At 41.3% G+C, this 24,910-nt stretch overlaps 2 long non-coding RNA genes across 2 annotated transcripts; both read right to left on the reverse strand.

The window, feature by feature from the left end:
• Nucleotides 1-1,233: 1,233 nt before the first annotated feature.
• Nucleotides 1,234-2,102, reverse strand: LOC143414920 (uncharacterized). Its single transcript, XR_013095525.1, has 4 exons — nt 2,006-2,102; nt 1,819-1,929; nt 1,488-1,586; nt 1,234-1,395 (listed from the first exon to the last, which is right to left on the reverse strand). It is a non-coding gene; the product is annotated as an uncharacterized LOC143414920 (long non-coding RNA).
• Nucleotides 2,103-2,589: 487 nt separating this feature from the next.
• Nucleotides 2,590-4,243, reverse strand: LOC143415026 (uncharacterized). The gene is made up of 3 exons (XR_013095632.1): nt 3,182-4,243; nt 2,799-2,840; nt 2,590-2,698 (listed from the first exon to the last, which is right to left on the reverse strand). It is a non-coding gene; the product is annotated as an uncharacterized LOC143415026 (long non-coding RNA).
• Nucleotides 4,244-24,910: the final 20,667 nt, after the last annotated feature.

The following is a 24,910-nucleotide window of genomic DNA, read 5'->3' on the forward strand; positions in this document are numbered from 1 at the left end:
GGGGTGAAAGGGAGACAGGTCCCCACCTGTTCTTCACGCCACACTGTGCCATCTTTCGCTGTCTCAGTCACCAAACAAGCTCTCTTTTTAGGTTGAGAAGCAGTCTCCTCATCTGCAGTGTGAACAAATTCAAATTGTGAGCAGTGGGAAGGTCAAACGAAATCACAAATGCATGCATAGAAACTAATTATAATTCCAGTATCTCCTCCTCTGTATCGGAATAATGTCTGAAATATCTTACTTACTATATCCACTTACTTGTTTGAAATGAAATGGGGTTAGCTAGTAACCTTAACACCTAACCCAGCACACACAAAAAGTGGAAACTATAAAAAAAAGGTAGAGTAGATATTTCTGTCACTCTGCTCTGCTTTTCTTTTAGTATTTTTCACTTGTTTGAAATGAAATAGGTTTCATTTCATATTATTTCCTAACCTGAAGACTGATCAGACAGCTCAATTCTAGGTCTTCTCCATCCGAGTCACAAGGGTTGACTTCACTCAGGATCATTTCCAAGGCCTGCTGAGTGGTGAGTCTTCTCTGCATTTTCTGTCCTTGGAGAGGAGGGTCATGTGTTGTCTTCGTAGCGCTTGTTAAAAATAACACGGCATCCACTTATGCCTTGCGAGCTACTGCCCCAAACATTTTATTAACACCATTCATCCTCTCACACCACAGACCAGTCTTTTATGTGCTCCCCTGGAGGCATTCATGAGCTTTCTTAAATACAGCGCCCCCCTGCTGGTAAACCTTATCATTACATGAACACCTACATATCAACACATCCCCTTTCCTCTGAATTATATATAATATAGGTCTTATAAACTAACATATACACATAATTGTTCTACATTAATATCTGTGTGTGTATAGAGAGAGAGAGAGAGATCGAGAGGGATCTATATCTAATTTTTATTTATTTATTTTTTTAAAAGAAAAAAGAACATTCAGAAAAACAAAACTTTATTTACTATGTAAAATCTGTTAAAGTAAATGAAGATACACCACAGAATTCGTCAGGGCAATGAAGGATTCGGCTAGGTGCAGTGAGATTGTATCCACTGTTCTGACAAAACGTCCTACCGTAGCGTAAATTTATGGTCTTGTCTATCAATCCGTGCTACCTTATCAGAATATGCTACCTTACGTAGTTAATGGCTCCGTCGTATGGGTAGGACGTTCAGATGGCCAAATCACACTATTAAAACGTGCCTCCAGCACACAATCATCTAATGTTGACAAAGAATGCAAAGAGACATAGAGGGGAAAAGACAGCTGTTTTTATTAGAAGTTGTTATGTGTTTTCCTTACATATTTTTGCATTTATGTTCTTGGTTGCTCTTTATATTTTGCACATGCAAAATGTGCCCATCTTTGGCAAGATTCACACTGCACCTGGAAAGGAAAAATAAATAGCTCATATGTTTGGTGAATACTATTAGTCAACATTTTAAACATGATTAGCAAGTAATGATACTAAGACTTACGTGTTTCTTTTGTTTGGTTTTGTTTTACCATTTCAATCATGCTGCGGTCAGCGTCAGCATCTAACATAGAGCAAACAATGCAGTAATCCTCAGCGTTCCCTGAAACACATTCATGGTTAGGTTTTACTCAAACATTATTTATTGATTAATTAAAAAATAGTAGTAAATTTGTTCCACAAATACTTCATGGCAAATTAGTCCCCTGAATTTTTTTTTTAATTAGACTTATTTGAAAGTGTTTGAAAAGCACTATTTGTACTATGCTGTTTAAAAAGCACTATTTAAAATGGAAGTACACACTCTAACGTGATAAGGACTTTACTGGACTTACCTCGATGTTCAAGTAGGGTGCAAGCTATCTGCATTCGCTCCAGCACAACTGCTTCTGTAGTGGTTAATACTTCACTGACCTCTCTCCAAAAGCAAGGTAGTGTTCTGCAAACTGAGATTTCTCATTATTGTAATATAAAGTCCTAATTGTAGCTAACAATAAATGGAATCATTTGAATAAGGGTTACCTTTAACAGCAAAACTCCGCAACTGCTGGAATCCTGTTGGTTGTTGTGTTGCATAGTCTGTAACTGCCACTCCATGGTGTCTTCATGCCCTCTCATCCTCAGAAAATTCCTAGTTGAACAAAAATGTTTGTAATGAAACAAGAAATGTTTTATCTAAGAATAATACCTCAGTATCATGCATACCTCCAGTTGCGCAGAATTTTCCTGTCATAAACACCTTCATTCCCCATGGGGTCTATGAGCAGTATTTTCTGTGCAGAAATGTTGACAATCTAAAGGAAAAAGTTAATAAATTAAAAATCACTATAGTTTTTGCCACTGAAAACCTATTTAAGAATAACACTGAGCAAGAAACTGCTTCACAACAAATTACGCAAATTAATAACTATATGAACACATACCACAAGAATCCAGTGCGTACCAAAGTTCACAGGGCACAACCACATGTCTTCAACTGGGAACTTCATCTGTGGGATTGGAAGTGCAGAGTAATTTCGATTTACTTGGGTACCATGCATCTCAGGGTGTTTTCAAATATAGTGTTGTTTAAAGGAACTGAACTCTGTCCTCAGAAATAGAAATGAGTCAACTTTTTGGACCACTTCTTAACTTTCAACTTATCTTGGTGAGGCATCTGAACTGCCCAGAAAACAACGAGCTTGCAACTACTGAACAGAGCAGGTGTACAGCATTCTGTAGAAGTATACAAAAATGTTACAGAACAGTAAATACATTTTTATTTATTTATTTTTTGTATTTCAATATAAGTGGGCAAAGGACATTTCTTACTTACCTTTCGTCTCTCAATGACACGGTGCAGGTATGCATCAATGACCTGTTTTGAAAAGTCAGAGTTTATAAACCAGCAGCAACAAATTCTGAAGTAACTGCTTGAGTGCTGTACACAAAAACTTGGAAAGGAATATAATTTCTGATAAAGGTTCTTTCTGCATAAACTGGGTATTATGATGTCACAGATGTCACAACATCTGTGTTGTTGTTGATAACAATCGTTCCTATTGAAGTGAGTGGGTGAAACTTTATCAGAGTTTTGCTATATAACCCCCCCACACACACACACACCTACCTGCACATTTTAAACTATTAATGGTGCTTCAGATGCTTCAGAAGGAGCAGCACTTCAAAATCAGAATCAATAATGATAAGTTCTCTTACCTCATCAGAAAGCCACCGTGACCCCTGCAGTGTTCGTAAAGAGGAATCAAATAACTTGTATGGTCCAACAACTGACTCCAAGCGCCCAGTATCCTTTGCACGCCATAGCCTCTTTACTAAAAGAAAAATATGATAAGTTAGCTCAGGCATGCATGAGATTTTTAGTGGAAAAGCCGGGTAAAGGCCAACGGGCCACAAATGGAAAAAAGTCAACACAATAAACATGCATTTTCACGCAGAGAAATAGGAAAGGTACAGCGGGTGGGCAAAAGAGAAAATTACTGACAGGCAGATCCATTTCCAGACTTCCACAAGCTCAGTGCATGTTGCATGTTTCTTTACATCCAATATGAGTTGAAGACTGCAAAATGCAAACAAAGTCATGCAATGATCAATCATGTTGCAACGCCAAACTGGCAACAAATGACCAACGGGCCAAAAAGAGTTGTTCACTATGCCACCTTCATTTTCTGAGCTTCGTGTCTGGGAGGGAAGTTCTTGTTCACGCGTTTCCGGTCCAGGAACAGAATTAAACTCCTTGTGGGAGAAACAACTTTTGTCAGCCGTTTTGGGTGCATAATGAATAATAGAGGGTCTGGTATCCTCTGGACTTTGCTGGCACTGAGGGTTAGCAGTAGGATGGCAGGGGGGCATCTTCAGGTCTGTGTTGCTGTTCACTGTCTGACTGTGAGTTGGGTATTTTTCATTGTCACTGACATTTACATGGTGGCTTCTTCTGTACGGCTTGATATGGTCAATGCTGTAGTGATTTTTTAAAGTTGCTCCTTCCGTGTTTTTTAATCTCACACATTTGCCAGCGATGTCTTGAATGGTGTAGGGTCCTGAAAAATCTGGATCAAACCTTCCTCCCTTCCTTCCACGTTTCCTCATGTTCAGGAGAAGAACTTCATCTCCAACGCTGTACACAAGGTTCGTTCATTCATTCATTCATTCATTCATTCATTTATTTATTCATTTTCAGGCACAACAAATACCTATATTGAACATAAAATACACAAAACAAAAAACAAAACTTGCCTGAAAAAGGAGTGGGACGAAGAAAACTTATTAAATCCCACCCCTATACTCACTCATCAACAAAAAAAAAACAAACTTCCCGCAGCTAGGTTTCTGTATTTCTTCTGGACTCGTCTGGCATAGGCTTCCTTTTGTAAGTCTTGGGACTTTGCCATATTTTCCTCTACAGTTTTTTTTAACTTGCTCTTGTGCGTCTCTTGTAGAAGATACAAAGTCACCGTAACTCGACTCCTCAGGGAGAATGGAGGACAGCTAAAATTTTCACATTTTAAATTACAATTAAAATCATAAAGACAAATAATGCATGTGAAACATGAACTGAAAATTCTAACTATAATAACTCATGTTTAAAAGTAAATATACTATTATAAAGCTTTGAGCACAGAAAGCCACAAAGACTCATATCATTTTTTGTATAGTCATTTTTACACTTCCATAGGTGAACACATTATACTTAAAGGTCTCCTCAACATTTATTACTTTACATAAAGATGCAAATATAAAGAAGTAACTAGTCACTTTATCTTTTAAATGTATCTTGCATATAGAAGTTAAGCAGAGAAGATTAAAGCTGCAGCCAATATCAATATGCACAATTTCCAATTAAGATTACATTTAATTTATGCATTATCATAGTTGTTGCATAAATAGAATTCTAAACTCTCCCCGTTGTCCTCCAGGGTGTTAGAGATGATAGGACAGATGTTGTTAGTTATATGACAATCAATTAGTATATTTGGTAATACTGAAGCTTAAAGAAACTTTGTTCAATTCTAAACTACCATTCGCTTTAATTTTCCGCCAAAATCTCCGGCGTCTGACGTCAGTTACAACATGAGTCACTTACCACCTCCTGTAGCCAAGCCCTAATCTCAAACGAACCCCGCCGCTCCTGTTATGAGCAACTGTGGCGATAAATTCAAGTTTCTGATGATATAGACTCGTCATTACTTTGAAGCACTTGCATGATTTCCTCAAGGAATAAATCTGTATTATAATCATCATCTGATTGTAACACACACTGCACATCACTGGTTAGGGATGGTCCTCGTAACACAACATTCAACATGCTCCCTGATGGGGCATCTTCTAGGGCTTGGTCAATTAAATTAGCTAAACTCTCTCGCACCCTGCCGGGAACCTGTTGCAGATTATCTAGACCGATCTCTTTAAAATCAAGACGCTGACGCAGTTCTCTGGAATTAAAATGAGGCATGTCCCTACTCCTAACCCCACCGCTACCATCACCACAGCTACCGCCAATCTGCACAGTGTCACTTTCATTCGTGTTATCTAATACATCAACAGCTGCATCAAAATCATCGCTAGAAGGTGGATGCTCATGAGTGTCAAAATGGTCAGCAGAGGACACAACATCAAGACTACCAATTGCATCAGAATGTGCAGTAGGTGACCACAGGAAGTCGTCAAATGTCAAAATTTCAATTTGGCCAACAGAGGACAGAGCAGTAAGACTGTCACCTGCATCAGAACCAAGACATCTGGCTAATACGTCGGATTCTGTGTCTGGCTCATAACTGGTAACTAGCTTTACTGTCGGGGTCAACTTTGCTAGTGACAGACAGAAGCACTTAAAGGCTTACTTTACAGTTTGTAAGTTTTGTAAGTAGAGAAATACATTTTGGGCATGTCATTTTAGAGCAGAATGCTCAGTAAACACTTGGGGGCTTAACAGGTTAATATACAAAGGATAACGGTAGGGGAAACCCAGCTGGGACAAGAAGGCAAAACTAGACACACTGAACACTAGATGAGGGATGATTAAAATAAAACAGAAGCATGAGACACTGACATGGAGACATGGGGGGAATAGTTGTGCAGTCAATGTTCCCTCTAAGCTGCGCAATTGCGCACTGCTGGCACGTCTCTGCGCACAAAAAAAATCGAACCTGAATTAAAATTAAAACTTTAACAACTGTTTTGCAGTGTGAGTCAGTAAGTGACTTGCTGCTCCCGTATGAGATTAGAACGATGCCACCTTATCCCATAGTCCAGCCAATGATGCGATTCACATTCGTATATACGCAGCTAATCAACGTCGCTGACAGGCTATGACAGCGTCCTTATGTGCCGACACCGGTGTTTTAGCAAAGCGGCTGATGTGGAGTGAAGCCACGTTAATGACAATGTGTACAACCATTGGAGATGTGAGCAGGACAGACGGAACAATTGATGGAAAAAGTGTGGACTTTATACCAGTTTTTAAATCGTGTTGATCGGCCACGTAAAACCAGAGTTATGATAAAATATCTGCAATGTTTGGTTTCCTTCCTGAATACTGTCGTTGTTCATATTTACTGCAGGAAGAAACAGTAAAAACTGCGTTTTATAAGGAAAACGCTCAAAAGCCTGTGAGCAAAAACAAAACCAATACACCCATGCAATTGACAACCTCTTCTAAACAAGAAGCCTAGGCTCTGAAGAGCCCGAGTGTCCAGGAGGGACGTTCCATGCCGGATACACTATGGACAGGTGGAGGAATTGGAGGGTCATGTGCCAGGCGGGACTGTTGAACGAGGACATTGAACACATCTACCTTTTCGGAGCCATGATAACAGGGTTCTTGCTGCTCAGAGCTGGCTTGGCTCTGGCTTTTAAAAGATTTAAAAAGTGTAAACGGCTGTTCAAAACCCCACAAGGCTGCTCGCTGTGATTGAAATGATTGGACGGCTCGTGGCTTCTCAAAATGTGCTCATTGAACGCAGCACAGAAATCTTTGAGAAGTTCACAGCAGTTGTGAGTACTCGGGCTAAGCACTTTGAGCGCAAAAATGATAACTAGTGATGGGTCGTTCGCGAACGAAATGGCTCTTAGAGCCGACTCTTTGACGTGAACGACGCGAGCCGGCACATGTTTTTTTTTTTTTTTTTTTTGTTTGTTTGTTTGTTTTTTTTCCTTTCTCTCAACCTCTCTCTCACACTTTTTTCCCGCTTCACTCCGCAGGCGAGCGGTGTGCTTTACGCTAGGAAGAGGGGGAAGGGGCGGTAGTTACACTCAGCACAGGAACAGAGCCAGAGGGAGAGAGAGAGCCAGGGACAACGACGTCACATTAGAAAGGTATAGTAATCATCCACAACTATTTTCAGTTGCAGATGATAGAGGATGATAAAGGATTCAGAAAGTTTATTCATGCAGGTCCATATGATGAGGAATGTGCATCTTCTTGTCGAGGAGCGTGTCAGGTTACATTTCACTGTGTGTTATACTTGTATAACTATGCATGTGACAAATAATAAAGAACCTTGAACCTTTTTGTTTTCATATTTTAATTTATATTTAATTGTGTTGTGGTTTGCAGTGTTTTGTGTTGTTTCACTTTAAATTTGTAAAAGGAAAAAGCTGAAAATTTAAATAGTTAAAAGTTGAAATGTGAATAGTTGATTTTTGTATTATATGATTTATTTATTACATTTTGTGTGGAGTGAATAAATAAAAGTATATTTACGGTGGCCCCTAGAGACAAATCACGTACGAACTCTGAAGCACGTACAAACTCCGAAGCACATAAAAAATCAAAACACGTACAAAACACAACACAAGTGCTCTAGGATGCTAGGTGCAGTGTTGAGCTTTTGTTACCTACTGGCTACACAAGCCAGCAAGTACCAACGACCGGATTTGGTGTGTGGTAGTAACAGGTAAATGAACATTGTTTTTAAATTATTTTAATATATATGAGTGCCTGTGTATAAATACACAAGCAATACACATATGCTTTCATGCTTTCAAGTGTGTAATTTAAGTGATCTAGTAGCTCTGTTTTGGAAGTTCAGTTCATGCTAGAAATGTGTTTTGGAGTTTGTACGTGTTTTGTCTCTAGGGGCCACCGCATATATTTATATATAAACATATATAAATAAAACCACTTTTTTTTACGTTAGTAATTCCTTTTGTGCATAATTTTGTATTATTGTTAATAATAAATTAAAGCAACAAAACAACCTGAAGAGCTGGTTCGGAGCCGAAAGAGCCGGCTCTTTTTAGTGAGCCAAACCGAAAGAGCCGGATCTCTAAAAAGAGCCGGAAATCCCATCACTAATGATGGCCAACAAGCGAGCAGTAGCAGCATTCTTAAAAAAAAAAAGATAATAATAATTTCTTGGCGGTTAAATCCTGTGTCACAATGTTAAAAGCCATCTTTTACTACCCAATCTAACAATGATAATTCCGGTCTCTATTTATCTTCAAGAAATGACAACTCTGTCCAACTTGTTGTGCCATAGAACAATTTAAATGTTCTGCTGCTTTTATTACAGTGTTGTTTCAGGAGTTAGCATGGATACATGTATGCACAGAAACTTGCAACAACAAAAAATGCACATCTCTACCACTGAGTGCTTGCTACGAGCAAACTTTAAAGTAAGAACTTTGCTTCCAAATGTGTTCAATGTGAAGCGGATGATGTGAAGACGTCCCTGGCCCCCTGTCTTTATCCTGATCAGTCTCATTCCCTTGTTTTTGTTGCCTCCATACCTGAATAAGGAGACTCACTCTCATCCCTTGAGGAATCTGAAACTTGCAGATCAAACTTTTCTAAAAGTTAAAAGAAAACACAACACAGCCAGAGAATTTATAATTAAAAAAAAAAATCTTAAATTCTAATCTTTTAATTATGTTTCAGAGCATCTTAATAAAATTTACACTCGGCGCTAATTTCAATTTTTGGTGTTTCAAGTGTTTGGCCTTTATAATGTGAAAGAGTTCCATTCTCCACTGCCAAAAGCAAGCTGAAGGGTTTCCTGAAGCAAGCGGTAATACTGCCTGTGCAAACGAATGTCATGACCCAGAAGGCCTGATAGTTGGTCTGCTTTATTTTCTTGAAGATTTAAAAACCTGCAAAATTGTTGCTATACGTTTTTGGAGCCTTGCTGAAGTTAAGGTGTTTTAGTTGAAAGACTTGTTACCAGTCTTTTGGCTACCTGCTGCAGATCGAATGCTTTGCTGGTCCTCAATTGCATTATATAGCAGACAAATATTAACAATACGTAAACCATCTTTGAGTGCCATTACATCCTAAATTATACCGTACTTGTGCCATTGATCAAACATTATCTGGATTTCCTTTTCTAAGCTGCAAATTGTAAGTGCACCGTAATGTCAGGTTGAGAATTCATGTCAGGGGTATTTTCTGGCTGGGATTTTAGCTGTGAACAAGAGTGGTAAAAGGGATGTTGGTTTGTAAAAGAGAAAATAAAATGAGCAGGAACTAGAAAATCTTAATCTTCCCACCACCATATATGGCCACAGTGTTGCATATCCAATAGACGTAATACAACATTATGATCTAATATTATCATCAAATAAATTTGGACACAAGTCACTTGCACTTGCTAAATACTCAAGTACATCACTCACAAGAGTTCTGCCAGTCCCCGTGTCACCTTTGCATGTTTCATTAAAATCATGGTGTAATGTTTCTCTTTAGCATTTAGCTCGTCCTCCCCTGTGTCCGTAGTAGAATGTCCAACATAGGCTGATACCGACGCATTTTCCCACTCTGGGTCTCACACTTTCAAAAGCTAATTAAAAAGGCTTTTGCTTCTGACTCAGTCCATTTGCCAGGTGGCAGGTGTGACTGAACACATCTTCAAGAGAACTGAAATACAAAACAACACTTCCATGTCCACTGGCCATAGCCACAGAACTGCATGCATGAGAGTCGAGTAGTAATGTCAGAATGGACAGTATCCATTCTGAGAAATGACTGCACATGTGCTGCTACACAATGTCACAATACATGGCACACATCTTTTGTGCCATGTATAATACATGTCTGTAGGCTAGTGTCGATATGGTTGATGGTGAACTTATCAAGAATGGTGTGTACAGCTGACAAAACTTCTGCCCATCTACACAGGAACTTATAGGTAAATGAGGCACACACAACAGACTGGATGAGTTGCTGATCATGTTGCGGTCTCTCAAATCGCCGTATAAATGGTCACCTAAAACTACAGCTCTATCCGGATCGTTTTGTCTCCCTTGAAAAGACGCTATCAAATGTATGTTTTGAGAGGCTAGCCAAACCTACAGCCATACACTGAACTCCTCCATATTTAAATCCATCATCAGCCTGGTGAAATGATCCTTTCACACTCTTACTAATGGAACTGCTATCCTCTGCTCCAACTCCTATGCCAGCATTATCACTTCCAAGGTTGACAGATCTCTTATCAAGTGTAGCTGTAACATTCATGCCAACATCCACAAACACTGTACCACTCTGTCAACATCAGCGTGTCCTACCCTCACAGAAATGCTGCTAACAGGATACTGCTGCATCCATAAAGTTTTTTTTTGTTTGTTTGTTTGTTTTTTTAGTTTCCTGAAGTATCAGGTCATCAAGGCATGAACTGAAAACGGCCACTGGCATGCCAATCTCAAACACGAGGCCAGCTGCATCACATGTGTCACAGTCAACAGCATCTTTGTGATGAATGATGAGACTAATAGAAATTTCTGTAACCTTTTGTGGGTATAAAAGTAAGGCCTCTATTTAATAGGGTCCTCTGAGCGATGGAAGGTTGAAACACTTTAGATAAGTTCATCACACCATCAATCACATTCTTATCACTAATCCCCTCCTGTTGTACAGGGCTTATGGGGATTCCCCATTTACATACATTTCCCAATGCTATAACATTGTTTCTGCAGTTCCATGTGACCAATGAAGGTCATCACCTTCTGTGGTGAACACATCTGGAGTGAGGGCCGGAATGTGGTCCTTTAAACCTGCAATAAAAGTGTTCAGGTGCAATAATGTGTCCTGTTCTACCTGAGGAAGGGCAGAAGAAAAGTTAATTTCAGGCACATAAATGTCAGCCTCAGGGAACTTTTCACGAGCTGCTCTCAGTGCCCTTTTCAGCTCCATTACTGGCACATTCTTCTCTTTGGGACCTGTTGTCAATCCCAAAGGATAGGACTAATTTTGTCACCGATGTGTCAGCGGTCGCTCTCTCCAGTAGGTTCTCCGCATGCCACCATTTGGCTCCTGGGAAGCTGCCAATTTGTAGGCTGTCAGCTGCAAAAGGAGGAAGTCTGCTGACATTGGAATCGTCGATGATGATGATCCAGGGCTGCTTAACATGTAGGTGCCAGTCCTTCAGCTTTCTGCGAGTGTTAGGATGTCTCGTCGGGGTCCGCACCTGCTGTTCTGATGAGGCTGGTGAAGGAGGAGAAGACGATGAAGAAGACTATTCCTCTGCTGCTCTTATTTGGAGTTTAGTCTGTCTAAGCTGCTGCGAGGCGGGCCCAGATAAGTCGCTGGTTGTGGTTTAGCCACTGTTACTGTGTTAACCCGCTTTGTCTTTTTGGGGGTGGATTCCCCCTGTGTGAGGTCAAGCCCCTCAGTGTTCATCTCCTCCACAGATTGTGGTGGGTGGATGGAGGGAGAAGGTGGTATCTCCTGGATTGGAGTCTCTTGGAGTGCGATGAGGATTCTCTTCACCCTCTGGTCCCTCGGTGCCGCCGGATTGGGTTCTGCCGTTTGTGTAGTCTCCAGAAGGGAGGTAAGTCTCGAGTCGCTCTCTTTTTCCTGCTCCCTCTCAGAAAAGGGTGACCAATCTCCAATGATGTGATCTGTCATTGTTGCAGTTGTTGTTTTAGATGTGGTGCTCGTTGCAGGTGGGTCATGGACCTGTGCAGAAACTGTTATCCTCCGGCCGGCCTCGGTCTGAGGTGGGGCGGGTTGTGTGTGTAGAACAGTTTGTTGTATTACCTCAGTAAGGGGTTCAATAGCGTCCAGTTGCCTCATCTCCCCGTTCCCCTGTGGCTGTCGCACAGGTTCGCTGGCAGTATTCTCCTCCACTGTTCCAGTGGCTGCCCTGAGATCAGCCAGCTTCACCACAATCTCCGCTCGGGCCTGCTCCAGGGATTCGGGTTGCAGGCGACGGCCCAGGTTCCTCTTGGCCCAGGACGTTACTATTTCGAATGGGGCCCCCCCAGTCCTGTTTAGGGAACTCAGAAAGTGCTTTTATTTCCTTCTCTATGCTCTCAGTATAGTGATCCCGAAGGATCAAAATGGCTGTATGAGCCCAGTTTCTCGCGTTTCCCTCAATCATAGTCTGTGTCTTTCTGTTGGGGATGGCTGGTTTAATAACAGTCATTAGATTGTGGGCTATCTTATTTAGAGAAGGAGGATAAATGTCACTTGCCACATTTTTCAGATGATGCACCGCTTTAATTAGTCTGTGAATAATGCGAACGTTCGCAGAAAAGTTTAATAGACTAATAGTGATGGGATTTCCGGCTCTTTTTAGAGAGCCGGCTCTTTCGGCTCGGCTCCGAACCGGCTCTTCAGGTTGTTTTGTTGCTTTAATTAATGTATTATTAACAATAATATAAAATTATACACAAAAGGAATTACTAATGTAAAAAAAAGTGGTTTTATTTATGTTTATATATAAATATATGCGGTGGCCTCTAGAGACAAAGCATGTACAAATTCCAAAACACGAACAAACTCCAAAACATGTTTCTACCATTAACTGAACTTCAAAACAGAGCTACCTAGATCACTTAAATTACACAATTGAAAGCATATGTGTATTGTTTGTGTATTTATACACAAGCACTCATATATATTCAAATAATTTAAAAACAATATTCATTTACCTGTTACTACCACACACCAAATCCGGTCATTGGTACCTACTGGCTTGTGTAGCCCCACAGCTTGCGATAAGGAGCTGGCTCGCGTCGTTCACGTCAAAGATCCGGCTCTAAGAGCCATTTCATTCGCGACCGACACATCACTAGCGACTAACTGCAATATGAAGATCCAACAGACACATTCCATCCCTCAACAGATGTTCCTGCAGCTTTTCATACAACATAGCCTCATATTTTTATTTCTTTTTTTTTTTTTTTTTTTCCCCTGCCTGTCCCGTTTGGTTTTTTTGCCACCAGAATCATTTTTGCCACCAATCACCAACGGATTTACTTTACCAAATGGACCATCCTGGCCTTGCTGTATTGAGTCTATTTTTCACTGGGGGAAAGAAAAGGGAGAAAGAAAGAGGTAGGGAAAGAAAAACAACGGGGAACAGTGATAAAGGGCAAAAAACACAAAACAAACAGACAAAAAATACATATATCAATCACCTGTTGAGAAAGAAAAAAGAGAAAACAAGCAAAAAAAGAGAGAGCAATATAAGTGTGAATATACCAGTAAATACTAAATATTGAATATTATTGCGCAGCACGTAAGATCGACAGCGTACAGAGTGCTTCGAGATAGGAGCCAAAAAAAGGTGCAGTTTGTGTCTGTGAGCACACGTGTATATACCTGTGAATCTCCAAAAGTTGATTCTGTTCATCTGGACGTGGCGTTTTGTGGGAGAAACGATTCAGAGATGGCATTTCCCTTTTCACGTAAATGGCGTCCTTGACTCAGAGCTCAAACCAGCGTACCTCCCTGTCCAAGATGTGTACATCCTCATCCTTGAAAGAGTGTCCACTGGCCTGTAGGTGTAAATAGACTGCAGAGTCCTGGCCTGACGAGGTAGCTCTTCTGTGTTGTATACAGTAGAATAAAATATACAACAGGATAAAAATAGAATACAAATGCTGTATACAACTTTGTCAGAAAAGTCTTATTGCACATGTGTGGATGTGTGTGTTTGATCAGTTGGAGTCTTTGTTGTGGAGTCTGACAGCAGTGGGGAGGAAAGACCTGCGAAATCTCTCCGTCCCACACCGTGGGTGCCACAGCCTGCCACTGAAGAAGCTGCTCAGTGCTGTCAGAGTCTCCTGCATGGGGTGGGAGATGTTGTCCATCAGAGATGACAGCTTAGCCACCATTCTCCTGTCACTCACCACCTCCACTGGGTCCAGAGGACATCCTAGAACAGAGCTGGCCCTTCTGATCAGCCTGTTCAGTCTCTTCCTGTCCCCAGCAGAGATGTTGCCACCCCAGCAGACCACACCGTAAAAGATAGCTGAGGCCACCACAGAGTCATAGGTCTTCAGGAGTGGGCCCTCCACTCCAAACGACCTGAGTCTCCGCAGCAGGTACAGCTCTGCCCTTTCCTGTAGAGGGCGTCGGAGTTATGAGTCCAGTCCAGTTTGTTGTTCAGATGAACACCAAGGTACCTGTAGCTATCCACAGCTTCAATGTCCATACCTTGGATGTTCAGTGGTTGCAGTGATGGATGTTTGTGCCTGCGGAAGTCTACCACCAGCTACTTGGTTTTACTGGTGTTGATCTGGACGGAGTTCAGCTGGCACCAGTCCACAAAGTCTTGAGTCAGTCCTCTGTACTCCTTGTCGTCCCCATCAGTGATGAGGCCGACTATTGCAGAGTCATCAGAGAACTTCTGCAGGAAGCACTGGGTGGAGTTGTGGGAGAAGTCTGCAGTGTAGTTGGTGAAGAACGGAGCCAGAACCATTCCCTGTGGGGCCCCCGTACTGCAGACGACCCTGTCCGACACACAGCCCTGAGTTCTCACATACTGTGGTTGGTCGGTGAGGTAGTCCAAAATCAGGTAGTGAGGTGATGGTCCACTCCAGAGTTCACCAGCTTGTCCTTCAGGACCATGGGAAGAATAGTGTTGAAGGCACTGGAGAAATCAAAGAACATGATTCTCATAGTGCTTCCAGCGGTCTCCAGGTGAGCGAGGGAACGATGTAGGAGGTGAATGACGGCATCATCCGCTCCAATGCCAGGCTGGTAGGCAAACTGAAATGGGTCCAGTGACGAGCTCACCAGGTGCCGAAGCTGAGCCAGGACCAGCCACTCCAGGGTCTTCATCAGGTGGGATGTCAGAGCCACCGGCCTGTAGCTGTTGAGGTCCTTGGGGTGTGAAGTCTTTGGCACTGGTACAACACAGGAGGTTTTCCAGAGCTATGGGACTCTCCCTAGCCTCATTCTCAGGTTGAAGAGGTGCTCCATCACCCCACACAGTTGGTCCGCACAGGACCTGACGACTAGGGATGGGTATCGTTTAGGTTTTATCTTTATTTATTTAAGCTACTCACGCAGAGAAGAACGGCTGCTGCTGCCATCATCATCCTCATCATTTCTGCTACACTGGCAGGGCTAGGGGCCAGGACTCTCCTCTTTGGGTTTTTGGGGGATGTTGCTAACTCCGGTCCGATAACACGCACCACACCCGCAGTAGATGTGCTCGGTGTGAGGTCTCACAGCAAGCTATCAAATATGGCGCATTTCTCGGCTTTTAAAAAAAAAATCAGATAAACACATCACAGAGCAATGTGGCACACTTAACAAGCTGTTACCAGGGGATGTAGTTTTGGCTGACAGAGGCTTTGACATCAGAGATGCAGTGGGAATAATGTGTGCAGAGGTTAAGATCCCAGCATTTACAAGGGGCTTCTGTCAACTAGATGCCAAGGACATTGAAAAAACACGAGCCATTGCACATCTAAGAATCCATGTTGAGCGAGTAATTGGTAGTTTGCGCAACAAGTTCAAAATGCTACATACCACCATGCCAATCCGTTCTCTTCTTCCATGTGAGGGTGAAGACGTTACCTTTCTTGATAAAATTGTGGTGTTTGTTGTGTTTTTGTGAACATGTGCCCCAGTGTGGTAGTAAAACAGTAGTAAAGACATTTGTTCTTGTGTAATTGTATATACACATGGTCATTACGTTATGTAACCATTTCTGTATCTGTATACTATAATTGACAGTTTGTCATCGCTTTGAAGTCTTTGTTTCACTAAAATGATGTTAAAATAAAAGCAAGATAACAACAACTTCATTTAAGTTTTTATTTTACACTTTCACATTTGTTACATGGTAAGTACTGCAGCTGTGAATTCAAGTTATGTACATTACAATGCACTTCAGACAAAAAATTACACCCCAGAAAGAAAACCTTTGTGAGCACTCAGGGCGGCATTTCGCATAGAGAAATGTTTTAGTTCAGGATGGCAAACCTTCTGAAAGAACTGCTGTGCTTTCTTTAAACATGGTTCCCAGAAGTGTACATCAGGGAAGATGCGTACAACTGCCATATCTTTTGGTGTCCATACCACGAGGTCACAGTGCTTTGCGTTGGCCACAAAGATTTGTGTTTGCACTTGTGAGTGAAAGGGGTGTGTCCTCTTTAGGTTAAGTCCATTTGCTGTCATCTCGAGGCAAAAGTCTTTGTCGTGCGCATCCAATGCTTGCTGAATGCTGTCAGATCTGTATTTAAATGGACATTTAATTTCCAGGCACCCCTTCCCACAACATGCACACATGGTTAGTCCCACAGGAGATGCTCCTACCTCAGGAAAAGCCGTGTTAACAAGAAAACCACATACGAACCTGTAGGTTTTGGTGACGTGCTGACATTATTTGGGTGTAGGCGTGTCGAGCGTCCTGTTCATGCTCCAGTCCCCAAGTTGTTTGCACATTATAGACAGGGTTATCAGGGTAGCAAACACAATTAATGACACTTACGGCGGGTTTTTCTACACTGGTGGCAAACACAGCGTGCATCATTGAAGCTGTGATTCTCCCAGCACGCCAAACATACCATTCTGGGCTCTTGTGTTGTAGTCTTGTGCGTACCTCAATAGCTTCTGCCTGTTCTTGAGTAACTGTGGCTGCGTTTACGTACTTTTCACAATGCAGTTGTAGCTCGTTAAGGCCTAGGGACTGTGCACTTGTGTTGCGCAAACACGCCAGAGACAGTGGTAATTTGGATGACTGTACAGTGTGTGCTGTGTAATGTGTCTCCAATTAGGGCTGAACGATTATGGAAAATAATCTAATTGCGATTTTTTTTTGCCCCAATATTGCGATTGCGATGCGATATGCGATTATTTTTTTAAGGTCTTTGTCTTCTGTATTATTAAACAAAGACAAGCAATACATCATATAGTATGGCCAATACTATATTACATTAATTTTAAACTGTTCTTTCCTGGAAGACAGACCTCTGTTATGATGACATGAGGTGATGCATGAATTGATGACTGACATTTTTATTTAACTTCTTCAATCACAACAGTATATTTGAACATACACAATAGTTTATTTTTAGCTTACAAACATCTGAGCATAAAGTGCTGACAAGGAACCCTGGTGTAAACATTAAAATGAAAGTCAGTACAATGTGCAGATTGCAGAAATATACATAAACAAAATCAGTGGCTTTACCACACTCAGTTTTTCGACATCTGTGAACTACTAGACAGTCATTCAATTAAAAAATAATATTAAATAAATAAAACTAATAAATAAAAAATACACACATCTTACTGATCTCTGCAGTCAGTAACATTACACATAAAGTGCAAACATAATAGCAATTGTATAAACACACACACAAACACGCCTTTAAAATTTAAAGGCGTGAAATTGGACGGTCTAGTTCTGATTAGCGTCACCGCTGTCTCGGTGGAGTTTAAACTCGGCCGTCTGCTTCTTGCTATCTAAAATATAACCAGACACTGGTGTAAATTCTCGACTGTCTCATACTTCTGTTTAATAAGTTTTCTGTTTGACGTTTAGTCAGCTGTGTGAAAACCAAGGAGGAACCCACCCGGGGGATTAATAAAGTTTTATTTTATCTAATCTAATAACTTTAATCTCAGCCAAACCGATTTACTCACGAACAAACAAAACACTGAAAAAAGCCCAACAATAACATTTTTAGGTTGTCTAAGTGACTTATATATTACGTTTAACCCGAGCAGCGAAACTCCGCGGTGATCTGAAAATGATGTGCCGGGAGTTGTGCCGTTCTCGGCCGCATCAGTAACCCTCGAGCTCCCGGCTAGCTGTCGAGCTGGTGGGTAGCAGACGCCTCTGAAAACGTCGAAGCACTTTTGCAAATATGGGATATCTTGATAAACCGAGCAGATATTTGATGTTTACACAACTACTTTCTCGCCTGAAAATATGTTAAAAGTTTATTTTGTGACCCTGAAAGATTAGTATGAGTAATTTTAAAACTTAGTAGCGGCCGCCATTGTTGGAAACTGGAGTTTGGCTGGGCCGCGCTATGAATTCTGGGATATGGTAGTAATTTGGACAGCCTTCGGCGCATCGCTGTGACGTAATCGGTCTACAAATGCGGCCTCAGGAGGATGCAGCCCATGAATTTGGACATGTCCAGAGTATAATCGCAGCCTTTGCGGTTAGAAAATTGCACTTGATCATGTCGCGATATTATCGCAAATGCGATATATCGTTCAGCCCTATCTCCAATCCAGACAAACCCACTGCTTTACTGTGTTTTTTCTAACAGTGGTGACAACTCCTCAAGTGTAGCAGTGGGAATCTTTCTTTTTGAAGGATGGCTTCTTCTGCCTTTCACCACAGACGGTCCGTTTATTTTCATCAAGTGTCTTTTTTTGTGCTGCTGAAGATGTAAAGTCAATGTTATGGCCACCCTCTGGCTGTATCTTGGTCGTCTTCCCAGGCAAAACCCAGTAGGCTGGTTCATCTGTGACAGTCTTTGCGCCTCGGATCCGCGCTGTTGCCTCCACTTTAAACAGAAGCGCAGCGACATGGGTGCAGGTCTCCGCTACTCTGGCCATACAGGTGCAGTGTGCGGCTTCGACCTTCCCCGTGGTGCTTACAATAACCTATGGCCGTAATGCAGGTTCATTCAGTCTTTGGGAGTACAGACTGGACACAAATTAGTATTAAGTAATATCTTGCCCGATTATCAAAGTGGTAGTTTGCATCTACTTTACAAATATGGACACATAATATGACAACAAGATTTTAGCAGTTCATTGATTAATGTATAACATTAATTGTGGTGGTGGGGTAAACAATGGCTATTACACTCGATGCACTCCAGCTGACTTAACTTGGTTTGAATGACGACGTACTCACATTTTGGCGGCTTGAAAATAGCCAAATCTTGCACCCAGCCGTTTGTAAATTGGATGTGCGCCTCCAGCAACTTGTAATTACGAAACTGGTTCGCAGTGTAAGCGCTTACTCCACAAACAAGATACGTGAAGATATCGGGGTAGGACAGTGGGGGTAAGTCATCGGGGTCTTTACTCCACTGCCGTATTTCATATGGGTCCAGATTTGCAATGCACTCTATTTTCTGCAAGTACCGCCGCTTTGCCTCTGGGCGCAATTGGTCTCTATACAGTCCATTCTCTTTTGCACTGCTTTTAAGCATCTTTCTTGTAGTCGTCGTTCCAACACAGTGTGTTTGTTTTGATTCGTAGACCCCGAAAATGGCGCCGCGCTCCCACAATGCATTGCGGTGTGACATCAACTCCAAAGCCCTAGCTTAGTGGAAATTCCCCAAGGGATACCTGAGTGGGGGTGTCAGTGTTTGTAGCCTGATAACTATGTTTTGTAGGGGAGTTTGGTGTAGCTTGGGTGAGGGGAGATGACTTTATGACTGGCAGGAAGTCATGTCCACAGAGACACGTACGCGCACATGCAGGCACTCACGTGCTCGAACACACATACGGTGTTTTAGTTTTATGGCACATCATATAGGGTTTACAGCGGAGGTCGCTTCTATAATACTGCAGGTAATGGACAAAGGGTTGAGATTTGCAGAGGAATTGCCGGGGCCATGCACATCTCCCTTCTAGAAGCTGCATAAGTGATTGTGGATGAATAAAGTTTTGTGAAGTGACTATTGTCGTCTCTGGAGGCCTGAGAAATCCAAGAACTGGGGTTAAACTGTTTTGAGGTGACACTGATTTGGTAATGTGTACACAGCTTTTTCAGCCTAACAGTATTGCTGGTACAGAGAAATGGATGTCTGCAGATTCTTCATTAGAAACTATAAAACTTAGTGGATATAGGTTTCAATGTAATCCATGAAGTGGATCTTGCACTAGTAGTAATCCAGCATTAATTGAAATACAAAGCCAACAGCATGGTGGCATTGGCATGTACACTACAGTTTGGCATCAGAAAATATAATTATTCAGATACTAGATGCTAATTAAATTTTTTTTGGCTACATAAAAAAACAAAAAAAAAACAGTTGTAACAGGAGATGTCAAAGATAATGTTCTAAAATCTTAAAGCATTTGCAATTTTGTTACAGATAAGGGATTTGTTCAACATGTCACACAGCCGACCATAGAGAAAGGCACGTTAATTGATCATGATTATGTTTTGACAAAGTAGAGAAATCCAATTGCTAAAACTGATGAAGCATTGGACATGTCTAAAACATATGTAGAAGGGTGGCTGGAGCCTGCTTACATTTATCACAGGTAGGATCCAGATCTGATCTAAATCTGGACAGTTTAGTCTTTGACCAGTTTAGTCAAAGTACAATTTTGGCAAATTGAAGATGAATAGATCCTTCTTATCATTTTCAGCCAATCTTCTCCTGAAATTTCAACATTTAAATCTTTTTCCCACTTTAATTTTAGATAATTGAGAGTGGTTGAGCTGTGATGGATTAGTTTATTATAGATGTTACGAATAATTTGTTTCTGATCAAATGCAACTTTAAAAATATCATCTAGCAGAGAAACCGGTGGACGAGAGGGGAAGCAATCAGTATGTGAGGATACAAAGTTTCGTAGTTGTAAGTCTCTAAAAAAAAGTTAGATTTGGTGTTACATCCCCCAGGAGGATGTCTCTTCTCCCTACTAACTCTTTGTTTTGTCTAGGCTCCACCTCCTCTATCCTGATTGGATGCTGCTCAGAGTCCAGATAATTGTTAATCAGCGGAGCACTACTTAAGGCCTGTGGAGCTGTGTTTCTGTGCCCTCTGGCCATTTTGATTGCCATACCTGTGCAGGATTGCATACCTTTGACTTGTATGTGCATTTTTGTTTTCATGTTCAGACTGCTTGTAGGGGAGAGCTGCCTTTTGTTTTGACATCCCGTTTTCTCCTGTTTGTGTTGTTAGGTAGGTTATGGTTATAGGTTGTATATTTTGTTTTCTTTGGAGTTAGGTAAGTTTTTTTTATTTTTTTACATCAGGGATGTTTTGTTTGTTATGTTGGCCTTGGCTCTCCCTGAAGTTATACCTCAGTCTGAACCCAAATCTCATCACCAGCATTAAATAAACCTTTTAAAGTTACCATCTTGGCGCCTCCTTCACTATCCACCTTTATGTTCGTCCCTTCAACCCCCCTAGACTAGCCAGGGAACGTAACATTTGGGTATGACGGTCTGGTGTAAAAATGGTATCCTGTCAATTCAAGACATTTACAGTGGGGCAAAAAAGTATTTAGTCAGCCACCGATGGTCAATAACAAAAATACAACTCAATACTTTGTAACATAACCTTTGTTGGCAATAACAGAGGTCAAACGTTTACTATAGGTCTTTACCAGGTTTGCACACACAGTAGCTGGTATTTTGGCCCATTCCTCCATGCAGATCTTCTTGAGAGCAGTGATGTTTTGGGGCTGTCGCCGAGCAACACGGACTTTCAACTCCCGCCACAGATTTTCTATGGGGTTGAGGTCTGGAGACTGGCTAGGCCACTCCAGGACTTTCAAATGCTTCTTACGGAGCCACTCCTTTGTTGCCCGGGCGGTGTGTTTTGGATCATTGTCATGTTGGAAGACCCAGCCTCGTTTCATCTTCAAAGTTCTCACTGATGGAAGGAGGTTTTGGCTCAAAATCTCACGATACATGGCCCCATTCATTCTGTCCTTAACACGGATCAGTCGTCCTGTCCCCTTGGCAGAAAAACAGCCCCATAGCATGATGTTTCCACCCCCATGCTTCACAGTAGGTATGGTGTTCTTGGGATGCAACTCAGTATTCTTCTTCCTCCAAACACGACGAGTTGAGTTTATACCAAAAAGTTCTACTTTGGTTTCATCTGACCACATGACATTCTCCCAATCCTCTGCTGTATCATCCATGTGCTCTCTGGCAAACTTCAGACGGGCCTGGACATGCACTGGCTTCAGCAGCGGGACACGTCTGGCACTGCGGGATTTGATTCCCTGCCGTTGTAGTGTGTTACTGATGGTGACCTTTGTTACTTTGGTCCCAGCTCTCTGCAGGTCATTCACCAGGTCCCCCCGTGTGGTTCTGGGATCTTTGCTCACCGTTCTCATGATCATTTTGACCCCACGGGATGAGATCTTGCGTGGAGCCCCAGATCGAGGGAGATTATCAGTGGTCTTGTAGGTCTTCCATTTTCTGATGATTGCTCCCACAGTTGATTTTTTCACACCAAGCTGCTTGCCTATTGTAGATTCACTCTTCCCAGTCTGGTGCAGGTCTACAATACTTTTCCTGGTGTCCTTCGAAAGCTCTTTGGTCTTGGCCATGGCGGAGTTTGGAGTCTGACTGTTTGCGGCTGTGGACAGGTGTCTTTTATACAGATGATGAGTTCAAACAGGTGCCATTCATACAGGTAACGAGTGGGGGACAGAAAAGCTTCTTACAGAAGACGTTACAGGTCTGTGAGAGCCAGAGATGTTCCTTGTTTGAGGTGACCAAATACTTATTTTCCACCCTGATTTACGAATAAATGCTTTACAAATCCTACCATGTGAATTCATGGATTTTTCTTTCACATTCTGTCTCTCACAGTTGAAGTGTACCTCTGGTGCAAATTACTGACCTCTGTCATCATTTTAAGTGGGGGAACTTACACAATCGGTGGCTGACTAAATACTTTTTTGCCCCACTGTACATAAGCAACAATTTGCCTCTTTTGAGCAGCTGGTAAACAGGTTCTCCATACCCTCTCTCATTTTGCTGGTAGAGACATACCCGAAAAGTCTGGCAGCTGGAACTGCAGCAAAAAGTGGTTCTACAAAGTATTGACTCAGGGGGCTGAATAATTACGCACACCCCACTTTTCAGTTATTTATTTGTAAAAACTATTTTGGAATCATGAATGATTTTTGTTCCACTTCTCACATGTACACCACTTTGTGTTGGTCTTTCACGTGGAATTCCAATAAAATTGATTCATGTTTGTGGCTGTAATGTGACAAAATGTGGGAAAGTTCAAGGGGGCCGAATACTTCTGCAAGCCACTGTATTATTTTCCTTTCCCACATAAACAAGTGCTTGGTTCTTTGAAGTATTAAGAATTACTGCTGCAGCTCTTCTGCATGATCACTGCGTATATTTGTGTATGTGCATACACCTATCAAAACTCCCTCTGGTGAACATGACAGGAGAGATGAGGAGAAAGAACGAGCTGTTCAGTCCTTCATTAATCTTCTCCCACCTGTTACTACCTAAAATCTCGGTTCTGAAACAGAAAAAAAATGTGTTTGTGTGTTTGCATGCGAGACGTTGTCAACAGAATTAATTCTGTTGATTACTGTCTTGGTTGCAATTCTTTGTATAGCTGAGTGTTTGATAAGGTAGCACTTTGTCTGACAGAGGGCAAGCATGCATTTTTCTTTACCATTTGAAGCAGATTTGATGTCTCGGCACATTGCGGGTATATGATATTACTAGTGTGTGTTTTCATTTAAAGGTGTTATTACAGTGTTTGTAGCTCTTATTTTTATCTTTGTTGGGAATGATCTTGCTGAATGATGAAAAAAATATTGTTTCCATGTTTACCACATGTTTTGTTAGTCATGAAGCTCTCCTCAGCCAACACCTGTGTCTCATCTCTTCTGCTGATTGAGACAGAAAGCTGGGAATGCCTGGCAGCAGGATATGAAATATGCTAATGAACTTATATAATAACCTGTCATCACACATGCAGTGGAAAGAAAATGAAAAATTTTTCAAAGGATTGTCTCATTGTAACCTTAATTCAAGACAAAACTGAAATTATCCCCTCCCAGGGCAATATTTGCTTGTTGTGAGAAATTGCATTTATGTGAGGCTAGTCTAGGCTGTGTAAAGACATCAATCATAAAGAAAACATTTTTTTTTTTTTTTTTATGGGATGCTCTCCAAGTTTTCATATACATTAATAACATTTCTGGCTTATATCCAGACAAAGAAGTAGTGATGCATGAATCATGAACGAATCGTTCAATACTCGAGAATCACTTTACTGACTCAGAATTGGGACCTTCAACACTGTGGACATCGTGTTGTATATAGTTGCAACGTTTTTCACGTTTTCACTCAAAAATAAATTTGATGTTTTGTTTTAAGGGTCTTTCTGTAAGTCCTGTGGCACAACAACATGAGATAGGAGTTTCTCTCTGTTAATTTAGGACTGTATTCATCACCTTTGTCCCCACTTAGTTGTGGTGTACCTCAGGGTTCTATATTGGGGCCCATTCTCTTTATTTCTGCTTCCCATGGGGTCCATTTTTAAAAAGCATAACATCACATTTCATTACTTTGTATATGACCTACAGAAACTAGATTCAACCAGGGCCCATAATCTTTGGAAGGATCATCATGCTTCTGTTCAGGCAACAGTAAACTGCCAGATATGTACAATCATGTTTGGAAATAAACTCTCTCAATCAATGAACAAAAACAAAACAGTAATTATTTTCTTTGGGAAACCATCCCATTAGTTGGTTATGACAGTGTCATTTGTCCCTTAGCCTCTTACTGAGTTTTCAAAAAATAAAAGACAGTGTTCGTCTATATTTGAATTAAAAAGAGATCATGTTGCAATGAATGTTCATGTAAAATGTGCTCAAAACAAACGTAATTGAAGCAGGATAAATAAACTGAATTATATCCATATGTGATTAAATGTTTAAATGTAATGTCTAATTTTCCTTTGTTAAAAAATAACAAAGAATGTAATTCAGTGATTTAAGTTTAAATGTTTAAACCTTGTGTTAAATCTTGTAAGTGAGAT

This window comes from Maylandia zebra, linkage group LG23, assembly GCF_041146795.1.
Source record: "Maylandia zebra isolate NMK-2024a linkage group LG23, Mzebra_GT3a, whole genome shotgun sequence".
Lineage (NCBI taxonomy): Eukaryota > Metazoa > Chordata > Actinopteri > Cichliformes > Cichlidae > Maylandia > Maylandia zebra.